The 22386-nt window shown below is 39.2% G+C and overlaps 1 long non-coding RNA gene across 2 annotated transcripts in view; it reads left to right on the top strand.

Annotated features, from left to right (window-relative positions):
* LOC119028486 overlaps nucleotides 1-22386 on the top strand; it is a 65013-nt gene that overhangs the window by 11268 nt on the left and 31359 nt on the right. For both annotated transcript variants that reach the window (XR_005077724.1, XR_005077725.1), the window contains one exon: nucleotides 5986-6076. This is a non-coding gene — a long non-coding RNA (uncharacterized LOC119028486). The remainder of the gene's footprint in view (nucleotides 1-5985; nucleotides 6077-22386) is intronic.

The raw sequence follows: 22386 nt of genomic DNA on the forward strand, positions 1-22386 counted from the left end.
TTGTGAATGAAAGCTGCTAAGATGGCCTTTTTGCGGTTGGACTAGCAGGTAATATCAGCTGGCTGGCTACATCTCCTGTTCTTGCACTTGCTTTATGTTTGGCTGTGGTGCATCAATGTTTACTGAAGTAAATATGCTAACCAGCAAACCCCAGCCCTTTCTGTCTTCTAATACCACTCTGTACTTCAAGAGACTATAGTTTGATTGCCCCCATAGTTTCACCAACAGTGAGTTTGATACATGTCACAAGCACTGTCTTTTGCTGTAATAAACACACAAAATATCAAGAGAGGCCATATTGACAATATGGTTTGTTTTGAACGAACCTCTGGATTCACAGAGTAAGATGTGAAAATGTTCTGGCTGTTCGCATTGCTTTCAACCACTGTTGATGTTTGTGTCTCTCCTGTCCCCTCCTGTCAGCTCTTCTCATTGCTGGCTTCATAGTCTTGGTCAGAACAGCTTTAAATCACCTCCATACAGTATCCACTGTCATCAAATTTAACTCTGTAACTCTTGGAGGCTGTGTCCCAGTCCAATGTGCAGGTGTCTTCACTGATGAACTGTGTTACTCGCCGTGACTCCCAGGATTACCTGCATCTCTATATTATTTGTATACTGAATATTTGGAAACAAGAAGAATTAAAGCTGCAAGTGGCGATGAACGGGCCCTCGCAGTCCATGCACGTAGGGGCATGCTGCTGTTGGGCGTGCTGCGTACCCGGCCCCATTGCCCGATTATTGTGTGCGCATCTCTGGACTGTCTGTGTTTCAGACAGTGCAGGAAGGGGTTAAATGTCATTTCCTGTGTCCAACATGTGGCACTTTGACTATGATCGTATATTGGCCTATGTGTTCATGGCTGGACTGTATGCAAACGTGAAGTTTGGTCCAGATAGGAATGAGGAAGTTGTTCCTTTATGATTTGGTGGCATGCTGCAGCTGATATTAAATACTATATGCTTAAGTCAGAAGAACCCCCCTGCAATCTATATAAATACAAAATGGACTACAGGTGAGAAATCCCACAAACTCTTTAGTGGCCAGTTATGTTTTGATTATTATTTCGCAGTCCACACTCATTGGGCGGCACTGTCGGAGGTTGCGCAGACCTTTTAGTTGCATGACATCTTGCAGTGTGTAATATGGATGAAAAAACCTATAAATGTCATGTAAATAGGGTGTCTGAATTTCTGTGCCCAGTAGGTGGCGCTATGGCGCTATTCAGGGCGACATTGGATAAATGTGTAATGAATTTGGTGTACATGGGAAATTGTATGTTGAAGTTATAAGGACTTGATGCTTTATGGAGAAGCATGAACATGGATGGCATTGTGACAGCAACCATGTCTGAAGTAGGTGCAAACTTTTGATAACTTTTCATCGTCATGGTTTGAGGATGAAACTGAATGAACTGGAAGTCTGTGATGTTCAATCTGTAAGAGGAGTTTGTTAAAATACAAGGAATGGAAATGGATCAAAATGAGGATAAATGGGAACTTTGAATCAGACTGGCCGACGTTCTGTTGGAGTGACAGTTTGGTACCCCAATGTTTTCAGTGCGTCTCATGATACATATGCATACAGAATATCATTCATGTATATGCGTAACACCATTCGTCAGCTATCCTCAGAAGGGCTTGACAATAACTGTACCAAGTTTCGTGTCAATCTGACCCACTGATTTGGAGATATAAAATCCTTCAATTTAAAGAGCACCACCTAGTGGTAAATTTTGCACAGAGCCTCAGGGGCTCATGGGGAAGTAGTAAGCAGAGTTTTATGTCATGTGGATACACCAGTAGCATTCTTTTGATAACTTTAAATCAGGTCTCCTGCCTCCGTTTTTTTCTGCAAATTTGCAAAATGTTGCAAACCTACTTTTTCAAACTCACACAGCATCTCTCCTGACAGTAAGTTATTAAAAGAATGTTGATATTGCAAACAATACTCGAGTTATTAAGCACAACTTCCTGTACATTTTGCTCAAAACACAGTGTTGCTTATGTTCCCACTGATCTGTCCGAATGACATGAAACTTAGGTGACTACTTCCCCATGAGCCCCTGAAGCTCTGCGCAAAATTTTGGCTGATGACCACCAGGTGGCGTTGTTTAGATTGAAGTATTTTATATCTCTGCATCGATTGGTCGGATTAACACGTATCTTGGTAGAATCATTGACAGTGCCCCCCTGACGATAGCTGATGTAAGGTGTTACCAGGGGACTCTATAGCGCATTCAGTGAATTCTGCTGAATCTCATAATAAAGGCCACGCCCATTTTCACCTCAATTTTTTTCCGCTAATTCACCAAATGTCTCAAACCTACTTTTTCCAACTGCTCCCAGGCAGTTTCACTGATTTGCACGTAACTTGGCACACAGCATATGTGGACCCTCCTGACAAAAAATTATTAAAAGAATTTTGATATTCCAAAGAATACTCAAGTTATTAAATAACAACTTGCAGATTTCATTCCAAACATTGCATATCTCCATGTTGGTGTGTCCAAATGACATGAAACTCAGGTTACTACTTTCCCATGAGCCCCCGAGGCTCTGTGCAAAATTTTGTCCAATTACCACTAGGTGGTGCTCTTTAAATTGAAGGATTTTATATCTCCAAATCAGTCGGATTGACAAGAAAACTTGGTACAATTATTGTCAATCCCTTCTGAGGATATCTGACGAACGACTTACTGATCCACCACTAGATGGCGCTCTGGTGGCAGTCTAATTTAATATTCGGCACTGTGCTCACACCATAACACTTGAAATTAAATTCATGGGGGTGCTACAGAATGGCCCCTGTAACTCACACACCAAAAATGACCAGCAGGTCATCTATTTTCAATGTAAAATAGTTTTTGGCTTATAACTCCCACATAATATGTCACACATTGTTAAACCTTAAACCTCTACTTGTTGCCCGAATTTCTTGACTTGTATGATGTAGGCCACACCCACTTTCACAGTAACTTTCCATTCACAAAATCACAAACAATGAAAAACCTACTTTTTCAAACTCCTCCTAAGCGATCTGACCGATTCACACCAAACTTTGCATATAGCATTTATGGACCCTCCTGACAATAAGTTATTAAAAGAGTATTGATAGTCCATAAAATGCCCACAATATAAAACAACAATTTCCTGCACATTATGGTTAAAACAGATAGTCTTGCATATCTTGACCAAATACAGTCTAATTAACCAACACTTTTGATAATTGTGTTCCATGGCCCAACGAGCATGCAAAATTCGATGCAGTCGGCCAATAGATGGTGCTTTTATGGCTAAATGACAAAAATAAACAGCTGAAATAGTTTAACTTTTGAGTGGACAGGCTTTCTCCACCAGAGGGCAGTGCTGCCTTGCTAATGGATACAAGCCTTTGTTAAAGAGTCTGTAGGGTCACACAGCTGATTATTTGTTCTTCATGTAAATTGCATGGAGTTCTTCTGACTTCAGTGTACGTCATTTAATGCCAGCGGGAGCAGGCCACCAAATTGTAAAGCAACAAGCCCACAGCAGCATGCCCAGACGCGTGTGGACTGCGATGGCCCGCTCATCGCTGCTTGCAGCTTTAATTATAATTACGTTTGCTAAAATGGTAAATATTAGTTAAATACAGCTCACCATAAACGAGTGAATAAAAGAGGCATCTTGGAAAAGCATCCTGATTTAAGAGTATTACAGTAAAATCCATATTAATACTCTTCCTTTGAAAAGATTGTTGTTATGAAAGAGGCAATTCTGGAAACTTACACTGATGACAATAAAATAAAAAGGCAAACTAAGGGTGTGTTTGTCAGTAGTCACTCCAAGCACCAGAGTGCACTATAGCACAAAGTGGACAGTTTCATATTTGAGGGCACTTGGAATATACAGCTCAGTTTTTTGGAGCACAACACTGTGGGAGCAGCACAGTACACAGGCAGCACAGCACACAGAGCAATGGGTGCTTCAACAGCTGAAATGGCTGTCCTAGCTATATGTAGCAATGGTGGACTAATAGGGGGAATAAACACACATGTAAAGAGAGAATTGTTTGTGTGTACAGCATTACCTAACTGCTAGCTAGTAGTTTGAGTTTAATATTTTCATAGGATTATTGTCATTGTAGTCAGTCTCATCATCTCTTACACTGTCATCCTTCTAGCGCAAGAGGTGCCACATTCTGTATTATATTAACTAATTTGTTAATTTGTACACAAGAGTTTAAGAGCATGCTCTTGTGCTTGGTCATTTCAATGTATGATGTCACATTGTAAGCATCCTGAGAATATGTTTTTTTGCTCTCCGGGCTCTTGAAGATGAGTTTTTTGTTGAGACAAGGACTCATTTTTAGTGTAAAAGTATATTTTGAGGACTGACTGCCTCTTTGGTGGAGGTCTGATAGCATTTTCAAGTTATGTGTCAATTTATCATTATTATTATCATATAATCATCATATATCATATATCATAAAAATGTGACAAATATTTAACAATATAAAAGGCTTATTAGGCCTCTTTTTTTTTCTTTTATTTCAAAGTGTGCTCCCGCAGAGTCCGGTAATTGGATAAACGTAGTTGATGACCCCTGAATACAACAGTGTGTTTGTAAATGCCTATGTATTTGACATTCATTGGGTATACCTGCTGTCTGTACATCACATGCACATACAGTCAGTCAGACTAATGTTAGGTTCATTAGGTCCTATGGATAGATCATGTCAAAGCGACCAATACCTCTCTGACCCAGGGGACCCTCAGATCAATGGATGAATCGTGTCAGTTGATTGACACAAGTGCTGAAGTGACTGTCCAATCTATGCTGCTACAGTGCAATATGATGGTTAAAGTATTCCTCTGGAGCAGCCAAATAAAAATGTAGAAGAGGGGACAAAACATGACATGTAATTAACATGTACATGTTTGTTTGTTTTTTAAAAAACAGTAGTGTAAGTGGTGAATTGAAACAGTGTCTCACCAACTATCTGCTGCTTATGGCGTAAGACACACTTTAGGTACAGCGGAGACTGCAAGCTTACATCAACATACCACCAAAAACTGAGAGAATAGGCTTTCTCAAACAAAGGAGTCCATAATACAATATACAAGGTTTCTCTCTCTTTGTCTTGCTCTCTTTGTCTCGTTCTGTCCACAACATTAATAATTATGGGGTAACAGTTATGAGGTCACTTTGCACACACCAAGAGGATCACCAACAGACTATGCAGGAGGCCAAAGAGGTCAGTGCATTTACTTAAACTTGGTGAGTTAGAGGGTCACAGAGACTATTTGGGGTCAGTGTGTTAAAACAGGCAGACAGAAAGTTTTTGATCTTTGACCCTGGCTTGTGCCTACTTCAGAAAGTGTAGATTCTTCCTGTGGAACACACACATAAGCACACAAACATATACACACCTACCATGTTAATGGTTCTGTCGTGTTTTCTATTTCTGGGTTGTGTCTCTGGTATAAATAGATTCACCTTTGCCCCAAGACATGGACAATCAGAGGAGCTTTTCACAACACACACACACACGCACACGCACATGCACACGCACACACACGCACACACACACACACACACACACACACACACACACACACAATGACAAACTTTGACAACAAAAACTACAGTGACATCTTTTTATGCCCTGAGGAATGCAGACATGATGAAATAGTTTGTTCAGTTCAAGCAGACAATGGCCATCTCAAAGTATTGTTTTCATTTTAATCCAATCAAATTCTAACCAACTCAATGCATGTTTCTCACTGGATGATCTTCTTTCTGCTCTGTGCCAGTGTCTGGGGTAACACAGTACATAGTAGCACGTTTTTTGTTGTAAAAGTCCTGTAAGATGTTATGCAATTCATGTAACCCATTATTGATTTAGCTGTCAATGTTCTTATAATAATCTGTTCATAATCATTGACAAAACACAAGAAAGAATTCCTTATGCATTGGTACTTTTTCTCTCCTATTTTCTTGGCAGGCAGAACACAGTCACGCCTGGAAGTCTAACACCTGGTCCACTGCCTGAGCAGCGTGTGATGGATGTGTTGCTGAACTGCTGTGGCTCACATGTATGTATTTGGCTCCACAGATGGCTGTGCTGCTGCAGCAGCACTGCTACTGCTAGCCCTATCTTTCTATATAGAGTTTGCCTTTGATAATGATGAATTAAGATGAGTGATTTTCCTTTGCCCTTGAGAGAGAAGAGAGAGAGAAGACGGAGAGAGAGAATGAAAAGATAGTGCACTGAAAAAACACTGCCTTTCATCGGTGTGTATTCTTGTCACTTCTGTGACATGCTACAAATATAGACATTTAATCTGTAACGATGCACGATGTCAATGTGACTGTCCACATATCATTTTCTATTCTATGCTATTTCTATCATGGCCTGTTTTGGCTTAGAACATTGTGGGTGTGGAGGAAAAATGAGCAAGAATCTGAATCTCTAAATGATGCTGTTCCTGCATTGCAGGAAAAAAACAGTTGTACCCAAAACTGTGCATCTTGGTTAGGTTTGCTGTCTGATTATAAGCAACCAAAAAGCTGCTAAGCATCCACCCGTAAGGTACCCCCAGTTTACGTTTACTTTCATGTACTTCAGCTGATTCAGCCATTGAATTGCAAAAAATTAAATGTCGTATGAATTTAATTTAACATTTTGTAAACAAAGATAAAGTACTAATTAAGGGCTGCGAGAGGGGTATTGCATCTGTCATTTCTGTAATCATTAGTTTACTTATTAGCAAAGCTACAAAGTTACAAATTATGGATTGTAGAATATGCTATTCAAGGTCTGTACAGTCAGTACATCTAGAGCCCTATTTGAACAAGACTAGTGTACCTGGGAAGCTAAAGTAATTCAAGATTACATGTATTTTTATTCGACGTCTGAGTTCTTAATCCCATGCAAACCTGCCATGTCCGTAATTTGTTAAATGAAAATTCCTTAGCAAATTTCACCAAACACAAAAGGTCCCATGATAACATTAGTCCTGTGCGAATGTCCTGTGCATGTGAGTATTTTGAGGTTTTATTACTGTTTAAACATCATTTTTCCGTTGTCAGACAAATGAGCAGATTAGATAAATTATATATTAGATACATTTGTTAAACAGCATTCAGCAGCTGTGCTGTGAGATGGGCAAAAATGATGTTAAAAGTGATGACAGAAAGTTGCGAGTAACAAAGGGCTGTCATATTCAAGTAACCATAAAACATATTTTATTTGCTCTAAATGAGCTGTCAATATATATGCTTGTAACACATGCAGACAGTGGGCAAAAATATGTTAATGTGTGCTGAATAACAAATGCTTCACATCTGAAAGTTGTGTGATAAGGCTTGCATAATTAGAAACTTCTTTCAGATCACTTCTTAAAAAAACAGTTTTACCGATGTGTGATGATGTGTTCTTGCCATCCTATACTGCTCTTATCTATTCATTTATTTGTTTGTCTTCTTTATATAAACAGTATATAAAGTGTCTCACAAAAGTGAGTGCACCCCTCACATTTCACATTTTACAGTCCCCTAATTACCAGGTATTTACCTGGTAAATTCATGGTGACACAAAAGCGTTACTAGGTAATTACCAATGGTAATATGAAAGAAAATGCAATGAAACTATGGCCAAAGTACTGGACATTCAGCTGGTAACTATTATAAATTAGTAAATTATAGTGTGTTATTGGGTAATTACTAAGAGGGAAAGTACAATGAAACTATGGCCAAAATGCTGGGTATTTACCTGGTAACTATATGGTAAATTATAGTGTCATTGGGTAATTACTGCTGGTAATAAGCAGGTAGCTACAGTCCCCTAATTGCTAGCTATTTACCCCATAAATATATGGTAAGAAAAATGTGTTACAGGTATTTTATTTATTTTCTCATTACCATTGGTAATTACCTAGTAACACTTTTGTGTTACCATGAATTTACCAGGTAAATACCTGGTAATTAGGGGACTGTAAAAGAAAGGCTTACCCAGTATAAATTTGCTGTCCCCTCGAAATAACTCAACACACAGCCAATAATGTCTGAACTGCTGGCAACAAAAGTGAGTATACCCCTAACTGAAAATGTCCAAATTATGCACAAAGTGTCGATATTTTGTGTGGTGACCATTATTTTCCAGCACTGCCTTAACCCTCTTGGGCATGGAGTTCACCAGAGTGTCACAGGTTGCCACTGGAATCCTGTTCCACTCCTTCATGACAACGTCATGGAGCTGGTGGATGTTAGAGACCTTGCGCTCCTCCACCTTCTGTTTCAGGATGCCCCACAGATGGTCAATAGAGTTTAGGTCTGGAGACATGCTTGGCCAGTCCATCACCTTTACTCTCAGCATCTTTAGCAAGGCAGTGGTCGTCTTGAAGGTGTTTGGGATCATTATCATTTTGGAATACTGTCCTGCAGCCCAGTATGTCACAGTACATGCTGGCATTCATGGTTCCCTCACTGAACTGTAGTTCCCCAGTGCCGACAGCACTCATGCAGTCCCAGACCATGACACTGCCACCACAATGCTTGACTGTAGGCAAGACACACTCGTATTGTACTTGTACTTGTACTTGAACCTGGTTGCCACCACACACGGTTGACACCATCTGAACGAAATAAGTTTACCTTGGTCTCATCAGACCACAGGACATGATTCCAGTAATGTCTTTAGTTTGCTCATCTTCAGCAAACTGTTTGCGGGCTTTCTTGTGCATCATATTTAGAGGAGGTTTCCCTCTTGGACGACAGCCAATTTGATGCAGTGTGTGGCATATGGTCTGAGCACTGACAGGCTGACCCCCACCCCTTCAACCTCTGCAGCAATGCTGGCAGCACTCATACGTCTATTTTCCAAAGACAACCTCTGGATATGACGCTGAGCACGTGCACTCAACTTCTTTGGTCGACCATGGCAAAGCCTGTTCTGAGCGGAACCTTTCCTGTTAAACCACTGTATGGTCTTGGCACCGTGCTGCAGCTCAGTTTCAGGGTGTTGGCAATCTTCTTATAGCCTTGGCCATCTTTATGTGGAGCAACAATTCTTTTTTTCAGATCCTCAGAGAGTTCTTTGCCATGAGGTGCCATGTTGAACTTCCAGTGACCAGTATGAGAGACTGTGAGAGTGACATAACTTAATTTAACACACCTGCTCCCCATTCACACCTGATACCTTGTAACACTAATGAGTCACATGACACCAGGGAAGGAAAATGGCTAATTGGGTCCAATTTGGACATTTTCACTTAGGGGTGTACTCAATTTTGTTGCCAGTAGGTCAGACATTAATGGCTGTGTGTTGAGTTATTTTGAGGGGACAGTCAATTTACACTGTTATACAAGCTGTGCACTGACTACTTTACATTGTAGTAAAGTGTCATTTTGTCAGTGTTGTCCCATGAAAAGAAAGAAGATAATAAGATACTTACAAAAATGTGAGGGTTATACTCACTTTTGTGAGATACTGTATATATCTATATTATTACTAACTATTCTTATTATCTTAACTTGGCTCTGAGAGCTGCAGATGGCTGTGTAGCCTCTGACAGTTACGGGGGAGTATGTCACCATTTTCCATGAAGGTTATGCTGAAGTCAATCATCATCATTTGAGGGCCACTTCTGCTGTAATATCTGAATCCTTTTAATCCCCCTTTCCCTCTTAGGTGGTATACAAAGTGACACAGACAGGTAACTGCTGTATGAGATATGCAGCAGCCATACGTGCGTGACTTTAATTTATGCCACCTTTTTCAGTGTGGACTAGGAGAGACTAATGTTACATAATTTTTTTCAAGTAGTTTTCTACTCCATTAAATACCTTCCACACATTACTCTGGTGATAGGGTTAGAAAATATGGCCCACCATTAAATGTTGTGGTTCCTGGGGAACGTTAAACATCGAAACAGCTGATTTTGCCCGGAGCTGACAAGTGCGGTATTCGAATCTAGTCTTGAATGTACAGTATAATGCAACAGCATCACCGTGTGCACGATAGGGACAGGGCACTGAAAGCAGCCAGGCAGAAGGGAAAAGAAACCATTCTGTTAACGTTACGCTACCCGATACTGTACTTTACTATAAACAATGTGTAGCTCTCCCTAACCCTCTTAATAATAAGGTGTAATCCTGGCCAGTTCAGCCATAGAACAGCTCATGTACCGCACTGTAAATAGAACAGATTCCATCAGTGTAATCCGCTAAATCACCTGGTCCAGAGCTTGTGTCTTGATATCAAACAGACAGCTACGTCCTGCACATCTCTAAAGTTACTCTGTTGTGCTAACGATAAAGCCAGGTTCGCCCAGGATATCATGCAAGCTAGGATGGCTACTGGAGCCGGGACGTATTCTTATAGGCTTTCCATTGGTTAGCATGTAATGCACACATGTGAAGCTATCAAACATTTTATCAAACTATTGTCTTTTTCCCAGCGTGTCAATCACAGGCCTAGTTGATGACACTCAGATCTATGTAGCAGTGTTGCTCTTTTTCAACTGTATATTAGACATTAAGTCCTGGATTTCACAGAACGTTTTACACCTTAAACAGGACAAAACAGAAAAATGGTTTTAAGGCTTGGTAATATTTGACTCTTATTTGACAATAAATCAGCTGCAGTTAATTAAAAATTCTGCTGCAAGAATGCTGGCTAAGACAAGCGGGAGAGCACTGATCATGTTTCTTGTAGCCTATGATGGCTAAAATAGGTGCCTCTAAGTCTCTTTATACATTTATACTGCAGATCCTCCAAAATCCTCCCTTCTCTTTTAGCTGTTAAATAAAGCAAACGTTTGTTGATGTTGCTTTGAGTCATTATGCTCTGCCATGGGATCTGAGATGAGTGGGAAATACCGATACCTTTAAAAATAGCTTTAATGTTTACACTTATTTTAATGTATTTGTGTTTTTGTCTCAACTATTTATTCTGTTGTATCTATATTTTATGCTTTAAAGTTATTATTATTCATAATATTTGATTCATTAACTTTTGATTAAAATAATTTTAAGGGTAGTATTTTCATTTATTCATTGTCATTTTGTTGCTAGTATTTATCTTTCTTCATTATCTTTTTATTATTTAACCCACTTATATTTTATAGCAGTTGCTGTGCATTAGTCTCTAAATCCACTATTAATTCTTAATCTCCCATGTTTTTTAAACGCTTGTAAAGCACCTTGAATAGCATTTTGATCAATTTGAAAGGTGTTTTATAAATACACATTGATTGATTGATTGATTGATTGATTGATTGATTGATTGATTGATCAGGAAAAAAGAACAAAACTATGTAGGGCAACAACCTTGAATGAAATGTTCTTAGTTTTTCTTCAGTACAAGAATGGACCTTCAGTGATTGAAAGTTTTGATTCTGGCACATGCTTAGAAAAAGTGAATCTATAGACTAACTATAAAAAAATAACAGAGACACAAGGACACCACAGAGTGAGACAGGAGTGAGGAGAGGATGATAGAGGAATGAACAGAAAAAGAAAAGCAGAAAGGGAGACAGGCTAGGTGCCTGTCTGTAATCTGACTGACAGCTGATATGGAGATTACATCAGCTTCGTCCTCATTAGTGCAGATCTCACCTGCAGAGGCCTGAGGTGCACATACACACCACATACAACATGTTTACACACAGATGACTATCTCAAAGAGCTCTTGGCCAAAGCACTTTCACTTGGCTGGCTCACTAACTGCTGTATTTGCAGTGCTGCTGGTAGCCATTTTGGTGCCCTAAGCATAAATCCTTTATGATGCCTGCTGTGTATCTGTCCCTAAATTTCTGGTTGAGGGTGGCTGATCAGGGCTTGGTAATGTTGTGGAGTCTACAGACCTGCCGGCCTGCTCGGTACAAAATATTCAAAAGAATATTTTACCGAAAAAAATTACAAGAATTTAAAACTGAAAGCATGCAGCCGAGGAGCTCTTCCCCTTTATTACTTAATTATAAACTATTTCATGAATCTAATCTAATCTAATATAAAAGCACAATAGAATGAGTTGCAATATTGCACACAATTCAACAACAATGTTTTCTTTTATATCATTCATAATGACATTCTATATTTATATATTACCTACAGGCATAAAAGCAAAATGATACACAAGACTACATTTCAAAATCTTAAACACTATTTTACAATTTAATTGAGTACAACTTAAATAAGGTTACGAGAGCATTTAGTCTACTACAAAATGTTTTTCTATTTCACTGGCAGATATCGTCCATGCCTTTGCATCCTGACATAAATGCAATCAAAACGCCAGTTCATTTTGTCATGTAGCTTCTGTTACATTCAGATGTAGCTAACCTAGCTGTAGCAGTAATATTGAAAGTCTGAGGTCTTCAGACTTCACATGATCAAGAGCCATTTTCTGTCCCTCTGCACATCTGACACCTCGCCTAACTTGTGTGAGAGACTGTAGCCTACATTCTGCTGAATTCTACTGAATGACAATCCTAAAGATGGTTGTGGGTTTATTATGCATTGCAAACGCCAAAATATGCGTTCTCAAATATGTTCTAAAAACACTATGTTCGGTAAACTTTGCAAAATGCCTGGCTAAAAACTATTAACCGCACCGTACGCAGTAATAAATGGTCTGACGCAAGAGGAATTGTTAGCCTACCTTGTGCCCTGCCGGCTAACTGTTACTGAGAAAGTATCAACCACCGCCACGTCAAAATAATCCATAAACTACTGCTCAGTATTTAAAGTAAATTAACAGCTAGCTGGCTAACTAATTGGAGGTGTATGCAAAGGCTAACCATTAAAAAAAGGCAAAATGGGGGTTGTGGAACTTGCATAAATTCAATGAATGTACATCACATGATTTATTCCTGTTTCCCTGTGAACATAAATAAATCATGTGTACCCAAGTGATTCTTAGAGCATATCAAATTCATAAGTTTTTGTCATGTTGGGAGAGAAGAAAAAAGTTATGTTTTGTTTAGTCTGGTAGCTCCGCCCTGTGGACGTGCGCGAGAAGAGCAGATGTCAGAGCTGAGACAACGACAACGACGAAGGAACGTTATCCGCCATTTTCTCTCGTCTCTTTTCAAATGTGGTACTTCGGCGGTGTGATTTGAAGAGTTGTTCCTACAGTACAAGGTAAAAGCACTTGATTCTTAATCTTGGGTTCAGTTAAGTAAGGTTAGCTCACCGACCAAGTCAATGTGTTCTTTGCAAGCAGATAACAGTTAGCGTTAACGTTAGCCTGCTAGTTACTTGCCCTATCTCAAGTAACATTATAGCTAACGTCACTTTTTCACATACTTTAGGATAATAGGATATAACATTGGAATTTAAGGGATAACTCTGCTCGGCGGTCGTTGTCGTGGTGTAACTGCCGACTGTGTGCATTTCGTGTGCATTTTATCATGTCGTGTGTTTTATGGCGAATGTATTTGTTTCTTGCGAAACAGTTAGGCTAATTTAAAACCTAGCAAGTGCAAACGTTGCTAAGCTAGCTAACCAGTTGATGATGTGCCAAGGCATGTCTACTGGCTACCAAGAGGGGAAAGTCCACATTGAAAACTCATTAAAATCTCTGAAATATGCTTTTATTTTGTGAAATAAGTGAGTGTAAAAGTTAAACTTGCTCAGGTTTATGCTCTACACATTTCGGTTTTGTAAAAAAAATAGGTCAGTGTAAATTTTCTCCAGTGTGAACCAAACCTGCAGCTCTTGCTCTCAAGTGAACAGTAGATAGTAAATTGCCTACTGACAAGCGAAGTAAATGTTGAATGTAAAACTAATAAACATATTAGTGGAAAAGTAAAGATGTTGAGTTGTTGTCTTGTTCAAGCCTACGCATCACGAGGGACAAAGCGGACACGTATTTATGTATCCACAAAACATGTGATGGCATGACCTTATTAAGGATGTTCAGGTATTACAAGACAACTAAAATTGCCTTGTACAAGATAAGAAAGGCTGTATGCAAATAATCTGTTAGTTTGATAAGAGATAATTTTTAAAAGTTAACATGAAAAAATCTTGTACATCGGTTGCACATATTAAAATTATGTAGCACTAAAACAAAAAAATCATGTTTGACAGATAAAAAAATTATTCTTGATATAGACATAAAAAAGTCATGATCATTTAACAGAATAGAATTTGCTATATTTAACATGACTTAATTTGTTTTAGTGAACATGATTTTAATATGTGCAACCGATGTACAAGATTTTTTTATGTTAATTCAACAGCCCATTTTTTTCAGTGGCAGCACATTTCCTGCATTTAAGAATGATTAAACATGGACTTACCTGCAGGTTCCGTTCTGTTCCGTTTTCTTTCCGCTTATCCATTAGGGTCGCATGGTTTTGCCACTTTTTTCCCCCTAAGGGGTAGCGGGGCTTACTGGGGCCCAATCCAGTTTACTCAATGGGCGAAGGCCAGGGTACACCCTGGATGAGTACACTGCAAGTGATGCGTGGAAATCATCTTGCAGCTTCTTTTTCCTTCTTTTCTCTGCTCCTTACTCCTGCTGTCTTTTCTGGGCCAAAAAAAGTGACAGCCTGATGTCAAACTTCTTCAGGTGCAATCCAACAGACCACTTAGATAGAGGAGGGCACCCACGGGGAGCTTGGGAAGTTGAGTTTGTGTGTTTGTGTTGGGGGAGCACCATTGTTACTTTCTTGTGCAATAAAATATGTCTCTTCCTCTGCCTGTTTTGTGACATGCATGCCAAAAAAGTGTCTGATATTTCTATACTGAAATAAAATCTGCATTATAGTTATTATTACTGTGATGATTTTTCACTAGGCTATTTTTGGTGCCCCCTCAGCACTTGGTGCCCTACGCACAGCACATGATGCATGTGGTGGGAGCAGCAGCACTGTGTATACCCTGTTTCTGCTTTAGTGCAATCTCCAAATGACAAGTATCTCCAAAAGCAGTGGGAAATGCCTTATCTCTCCATTTCCTCACAACACTAAATGCATCTCTCAAGTTATGAGTTCAGTCAGTTACAATTGACCCAATCACTGAGTGACTCATGGTTGACGACATGAGTTTCACTAAAGTTCTAATAATTTGTCAGACTTTCAGATGCATTGATCAGCATCTCTTTAGTGTAAATCTTTCGGTGTCAAAGACCATCATAAACCTTTACGTTTCAGTCAAGTGTTTTCGTCAGGTAACTCCTCATATTCCAAGCCGCTGATTCTCACATTTTGGGGCAAGGTATTACATGTCAGATTTAACTTACAGATGTGTCTGTATTCTTTACCATGGAATACTATGAAGGCAATTGTTGGTCTTGATTAAAAGAAAATGCTGTGGCTACACTGACCTAAATGTTTAGTTTGTAAATTAACCAGACCAGACTCTCAAGTGACAATTCTTAATAGTGTGATCCTGTGAGAAGTCGTGAACATAAGACAAACATGAAGATGTGTAGTGTGTGTGTGTGTGTGTGTGTGTGTGTGTGTGTGTGTGTGTGTGTGTGTGTGTGTGTGTGTGTGTGTTTGTGTGTGTGTGTTATCAGTGGGTGAAAAGGGCTGGTGCCAAAGATAAATGATAAAAACTAATCACACAAGTCTTCTTTCATGTCTCAATGGAGACTTGGATGGGGACAACAAACCTTAAAATCTGTGGCTTTCAACCACCAGATACCAAGTCAAAACACTGTTATCAGAACTTAAACCAGACAGTTTATCTCCCAACCTCGAGAATGGCAGGAATCAAAACAAACTAGTTCTGTTCATTTTTACAGGCTAGCTACCAAGTTGTTAGCATTTATTTTATCACAGAACAATTAGTACATTGGATTTGATTATAAGGGACAAGGGAAGTAAAAAAAAAAAAAAAACAATAGACAAAGATCCGATTTGACAATTAAAGCTTTTACTTATTGATTTATTTATCATGTCATATAGGACATGAGAAAAAACAAGGGCTTCTAGTTCAGTGAACCTATTCATGATTCCCAGCCACCTGCTTCAAATGAACAGGGGCAGTACTTCATCCCTTCTCAGTGTATAGTTCAAACTCTTTTTGTTATTTATTTTATATATTTCATTGTTGTGATGCAAATAAATTGCTGCAAAAAAATTGTAAAGATTGATACAATTACTACTATCATCTATGTATATTATTTCCCCATATATGCACTATTGCTCAATTCCATTCTTTTGTTACACAGTAAGTGGAGGTATACATTAATACTACATTCTGAGAACAGCTCATTCTATTGATGTAACAAAAACAGGTCTGTGTACACAGGCATACTAAACAACCACCACAACCTACATTTGTGTAAAGCTGGCACAAACTCTTCAAACTTCTCAGCAGGTTGGAGTGTTTAATTTCAGTTATTGTCAACACAAACAGCCTCTCATGACATTTACAAACTTTACAAAAATATCAGTGCAATAGTGGACACTAAAATGTCACTCCTTTTTGAGAGGAAGGACTTCGCCTTGGTGTCTGGTGCATAATAAATTAACGCTAATCACTGCAACAGTCAAGAACATTCAGTAAGCGATTTGAGGGGGAATGGGGGGATGCCGTCCCCCTTGTAAGCAAAATTACCAAAAAGCATCCCTCTTGTTAACGTGCCATCACTCTCCATCTGCTAGTAGCAGATTACAAATTACAAGTTACAAATCACAAGTGGCCTGTGGCCTCCAGCGCCCTGTGGAGGCAAGCTGGGCACGGCTGTTTTGCGATTCGGCTGCCGGTTCATGTGTGACGAAAGCTGCAACAAGCTGCATAGAGCTGATCGTGCCAACAGGTAGTCAGAGACACAGGAATGGCATAGAATATCCGGCCGATTTTCAAAATAAAACACCCTGTGCAGACTCCCAGATCAACAAAGTCGGGCCGGCAAAAGGCTCCGCTTCTGAAACTTTCCCATTATGAATCTTGTTCTCTTTATACATTCATGGTGTGGTTCCTTGTGGAGGGTGGAATAAAACCTGTAGCAGACGCACATGATTATTTTCAGTAAAGTTTTTTATGACATTTTAATATTAATATTTTGCTGTTTATGTCTAAAACTAAAATGTTACTTTTTGTAAGTGTTTTTAGTGTGTCTGGTACCTATAAGATATGATTAGGAATTAAATGACTACACAGTGTTTCAAGTGGGATTTAAACCAGTTGCAGCAAGGAATTTTGCTTTTGGGACAGGCACTGGTGAGTGAACTTTCTAACTAACTGCAAATACTAGTTCATTTATGATCAGCTTCATTGAATGATGTGTTTTGGTCAGCAAACCTTCATCATGTAGGCTACTGTTCCTTGAAAGAAAGGAAAAAACATTTCAAAATTCCATCTTTAGTGCACAGATGTTCAAGATGGGTCCAAATCAGACATTCAGGTACCAAACATGTTTTGAACATCTGCAGATGTCCAAATGGCTCACTAGTCACATGTTTAAATATTGAACCGATTTTGCACACCCATAGATGTCGAAAAGGGGTCTTAGCCAGACGTCCAACGTCCATCAGAGGTACAAATGTGGATCTGGACTGATGGATGATAAAAAGACATGGTCTGAAAGTCTTCCTGACATCATGTTAGCCAGAGCTGCTTCTCATTCATACCTGTTCATGATTTACTAACTGCAGCAATGACTACAGTGAGTTTGTCACCATTATTTCAGTCGGTCTACAAGTGTGTTCATACAATTGCAGTTTACAATCGTCTGTTGTAGATCAAGGCTATAGAGAACTTTGTAATGCAATAGATAGGCATCTTGGACATAACACCAGTTATAGTTAATTCTTCATAGGGTTAGTTCTTTAAAAATAATAAATAAATTAAAACTGCAAGCAGCACTGCAGTCCATGCGCTTCGGGGTGTGCCACATAGATGTATTCATTGCAAGACCCTCTACATGAGCAAATTGGAGTAGATGGCAAATTGTATGTGGAAGTTATAATGAGTTGATGGTTTTATGGCGAAGCATCAAAATGGACTGCGCCACCAGGTGTGATGTAGGTGAAAGCTTTTGATAAGTTTTGTCCAGAGATGCTACTTGCAAAGTTTGTTGCAAATAGGTCAAATGGCCTAGGTGGTATTGGAAAAAAAATGTTTATCGATTTTTCACAGAGCCTTGGTGGCTCATGGGGAAGCAGTCACCTTAGTTTCATGTCATTCGGACAGACCAGTGTGTAGATATGCAACACATTGTGTTTTGAGCAAAATTTACATGAAGTTTTTTAATAACTTGAGTATTGTTTGGAATACCAAAATTCTTTTAATAACTTTTCGTCAGGAGAGTCCACAGATGCTGTTTGCAAAGTTTGGTGCAAATCAGTGAAATTGCCTGGGAGGAGTTGGAAAAAGTAGGTTTGTGACATTTCACCAATTTGCAAAAAATGGGCCTATATAGGCCCATTTCTGCCTACCTGTTATATAACAAGATTCAACGCGTTGATATAAGGTTTTTGAATGTGCAACACAGTATATGTCAGTTATAAGCCAAAATGCAATTTCCTTGATTGTAGCGCTACCTAGTGGTGGAAATTGAAGACGACAATACATTCTGAAATTTTTCAACAGGTGTGACATATTCCAGGTTTGGTGAGTTTTGTGGTATGGTCAGGCAGTGAAAAAAATACGATCATTTGGGACAAAAATAAAAATAAATCGTCATTTGAAAAACAACAAGGGCCTCACAGGCTGAGACCTGCTTGTGCCCTAAAAATATACTTCTATTTGCTTTTTGTTTTTTTTTAAATCTTAAGATGATCTGACATTAATTACATTAAAGGAGTCCTGCAACAGTTCTTTCTATAGCCCTAATATGCTGTGATTTATGATAGACTTGTCAGTTTTCAGTTTGCGTGAAGCATCGAAGTTGCTGAAGGTAGTTTTCATCTGGAAACAATGAAATGCCGAGCGTAACTGATATAACAACTGACCTGTAACTAAAAAGCTAGACTGAGAACACTCAAATGTCTCTATTCCTCACTCTGTTTTTGGAAACAACTGGCTCTCTAATGTTTCAGCAAACAATAAAACTGCTTTCCTCCCTACAAAATATGCCTCTCACCTCATTTGTGTGTGTAAGTGTATTTGTGTGTGTGTGTGTGTGTGTGTGTGTGTGTGTGTGTGTGTGTGTGTGTGTGTGTGTGTGTGTGTGTGTGTGTGTGATAAATCACAACCTGGATTTAGTATCCAGACTTGTCAAACTCCCTTATGACAAAGACTTCCTGCTACTAAACCAACTGATACACTCCCTATCTGTACACACACACACACACACACACACACACACACACACACACACACACACACACACACACACACACACACACCCCATCTACTTCTCATTTTTATTCCTATGGACAATTTCAATACTCCCCCACTAAACACACTCAATAAAACATGGACTGATTTTTATATGCACATACATACTTGAACAACAAATTACACACACGTACACACACACACACACACACATTCTCAGTGCAGTTGACAGGTTGTGGGGTAGATATATGGGCTGGAATGTGGCCATAAAAAATGCTGCAGAATCACCCTGAGCTTTTCCACACACAGAAACTAGCTCGTGAGGCAGCAAGTCAAGAATCCTCCGGGCAGAGGAAAAGACTTGTTTCTACGGTGGACGATTTCACTGATACCTTTTAAAATATTTTGTCTTGGCATTCTAGCTAGTGAGGCTGAGGAGAGTACAAAATGGGGAGATGGGCTGCATGGGGTGATTTGAAGGAGGTGTTGAGGAGCTGTTAGGTTGGTCTGTGTGTATCTGTTTGAAAATAATCAGATTTGAGTCTCAGTAGAGCATTTTTATCATCAAATCTTCTAGTGTCAGGATCTAATGTGTTACTGCTGAATTACTGAATAACTGCTCAGAAAATTGTATCATCTGTCAGAGGTCATTAGGAGTGGGATTGTACAGAAGATATTTAACCATGAACATAACTGTTTTGATATGATAAATAAATTAATTATACATTCTATTTGTCATTGCATTTATAATTAATTGCCACTGTAGCCACTATAGTACGCAGCAGTTAAATGACACCGACTGAACCAGATTTGATTTTTGTGCTGTTCACAGCAGGCATGGCAAACCTAATGTCCAGAGCACCAGTACTGAACAAACACTTACCAAATTGCCATCATGTGTGATGTGGACATTCCTCAGAGGATGATTCCTCACAGGTCAAAGAAAATATCATGACCAACACTTTTGTTGACCAACTATATGAAAAACCAAGGGTGGGGTTTCCATGTAGATTGCTGCTTGTTCCTGTCAGAACTAAGCTAATGTTTAGGTGACCTGCTGCCACTTTTTCTAGTGGCACAACCCAACATTTCCTCTTCTTCATATGTCACCCTTGCACAAAAGGCCCTAGCTAGTGTGTTTCCAATATATTTATCGTGCTTGCTCCCAAGTGGATAACACCCTTTGATTTTAATGACTACATGGCTTTTGCTCTTGCACCTTCCTCGGGGTAGATTTTACTGTTTTCAGAGCAAAATCCTATAGTATTTGTTTTGTTCAAATGTTCAAGTGAACAAATGAATGAGCAGCCTTTGAGGGCTGCATGCACAGTTTTAGGCTTTTATTCTTGATGATTAATAGGATCCATGGAGTTCATTGTTTCAATTAAACAATACTTTACACGAGACCTTGTTTCCTGAATTATTTGCAGATCTGAACAGATGAGCAATTTGTAGATCCTATCCCATTTTCATAGTCGCATAAATTGGTGTGATAAAATGTTTGGATTTCAGATGGGATTAACATTCTGGCTGATATGATAAGAAATTATGTTAGCCATCATCTGTGGTTCAGAATGCCTCTAATACTGCGTATCACCTCTATGGCAGAGTGCTTACCTTTGCACATACAAGTGTGTGGTGTATGTATATGCTTCCCCCTCCCCACTGCTAAGTTGATTGTGCAGACAGGACGTAAAAGGCTGGGTGGCCCTCTAATGCTCCAGTGTCTCCTCCACTCAAGATCAGGGGCCTCAGTCACCTGAGCCTCATAAAAAAGTTTATTAGCTCCTCTGAAGACAACTACTTTTTCTGTGTGTGTGTGTGTGTGCGCGCGCGTGTATGACCATACCAGTGTTCCTTTCATTTAAGCCCATTTAACGTTATTGCAGGTCATTTTCTGAAGTATGCTGTTTTTGATTTGTAAATGCTCTTTGATTTGAAAAACACTTTTTGTACATAACATTTTGAACACGATGAGATGATGATGAGAAATCTGCTCCTTTTAATCATCACAATTGACAAGAGTTTCAGAAAGGAAAGGACAATCAGTTGTTTCATTAATCTGTTATAATTCTCATACCTAAACAGAAATAAAGCAATGCCCTCTAACAAGTATAGATGGCAGGTTTGATTGTAATTGTTCCCACTGCAGAGACACATGATTTGATCTCTGAGACTTTACACGATATGGAGTTTTATCCCGGTGACAAGAAAACAAGAAAAAGAAAATCATTTTAAACCCTGCCTACTTTTTGTTATATATTTCAACTACAATTGGGCAGTGTCAGGATTTTGCTCAAATGAACAGTAGCAGGCTGGGCTAATTCCAAGAAACCCTGGAAGAATATAAAACTAAACCAAGAACAGGAAATGGCTAAATTAAAACCAAAACAAAAATAAGTAGATTGCTCTGAAATTTTGAATGTTTGCCAACTTTTATGGTTGAGAGAGGAAAATCCAATTGACTTGCTGACCTCCTGTTTTGAAGGGAAAATCTCGACAGCTGTTGGATGGATTGCCATTGAATTTGAAATACCAGTGGTGCCCACTGCCCAGATGATTAATCCTGTGGACTCCATCTAATGCCTGCTGCAAAGCAGCATATAGCCAAATGTCAATGCTGTTATTTTTATGCCCACGTGTAAATGGGCATGGTGGCCTAAAGTGAGGTGTGGTCAGGCACATTGCTGGCGCACTGCAATCTTGAGGCAGCAGAAAGGGGCAGCAGTCTGTTTCCTGGTATTTTAAGGGCATATTATTCAGATGGTAAGATCAGTATAGGCATGCAAGTTCACAACATGCATACACTGACTTTATTATTGGAGAGGCTTCTTTTAGTTGTTTTAGACATTTTCATGTGGCAAAACAGCATATGTAAACAAACAGATCAGTTGATGGGACAGATGATTGTGAAGCAGTGGGGGCAGAGGATCCAGCAATGACCACAAAACCGTCCCTTAGCAAAAAAAAGTGCTACTGTTTGATATCAGTGCTCCAAGTCCTGGTGTACCTGGCTTTTAAAGGGAATGGGAGATGACACCCTGATTGGTTTAATCCAATTTATGCGCAAAACACTAATTCAGAGTCTAAATACGATCCCTTTGAACCATGCGCCCAGATTATCTGCTGTTTAACTCTTAATATTGACCTGGACAAGCCC

The sequence above is a fragment of the Acanthopagrus latus genome, chromosome 1 (assembly GCF_904848185.1).
Source record: "Acanthopagrus latus isolate v.2019 chromosome 1, fAcaLat1.1, whole genome shotgun sequence".
Taxonomy (NCBI): domain Eukaryota; kingdom Metazoa; phylum Chordata; class Actinopteri; order Spariformes; family Sparidae; genus Acanthopagrus; species Acanthopagrus latus.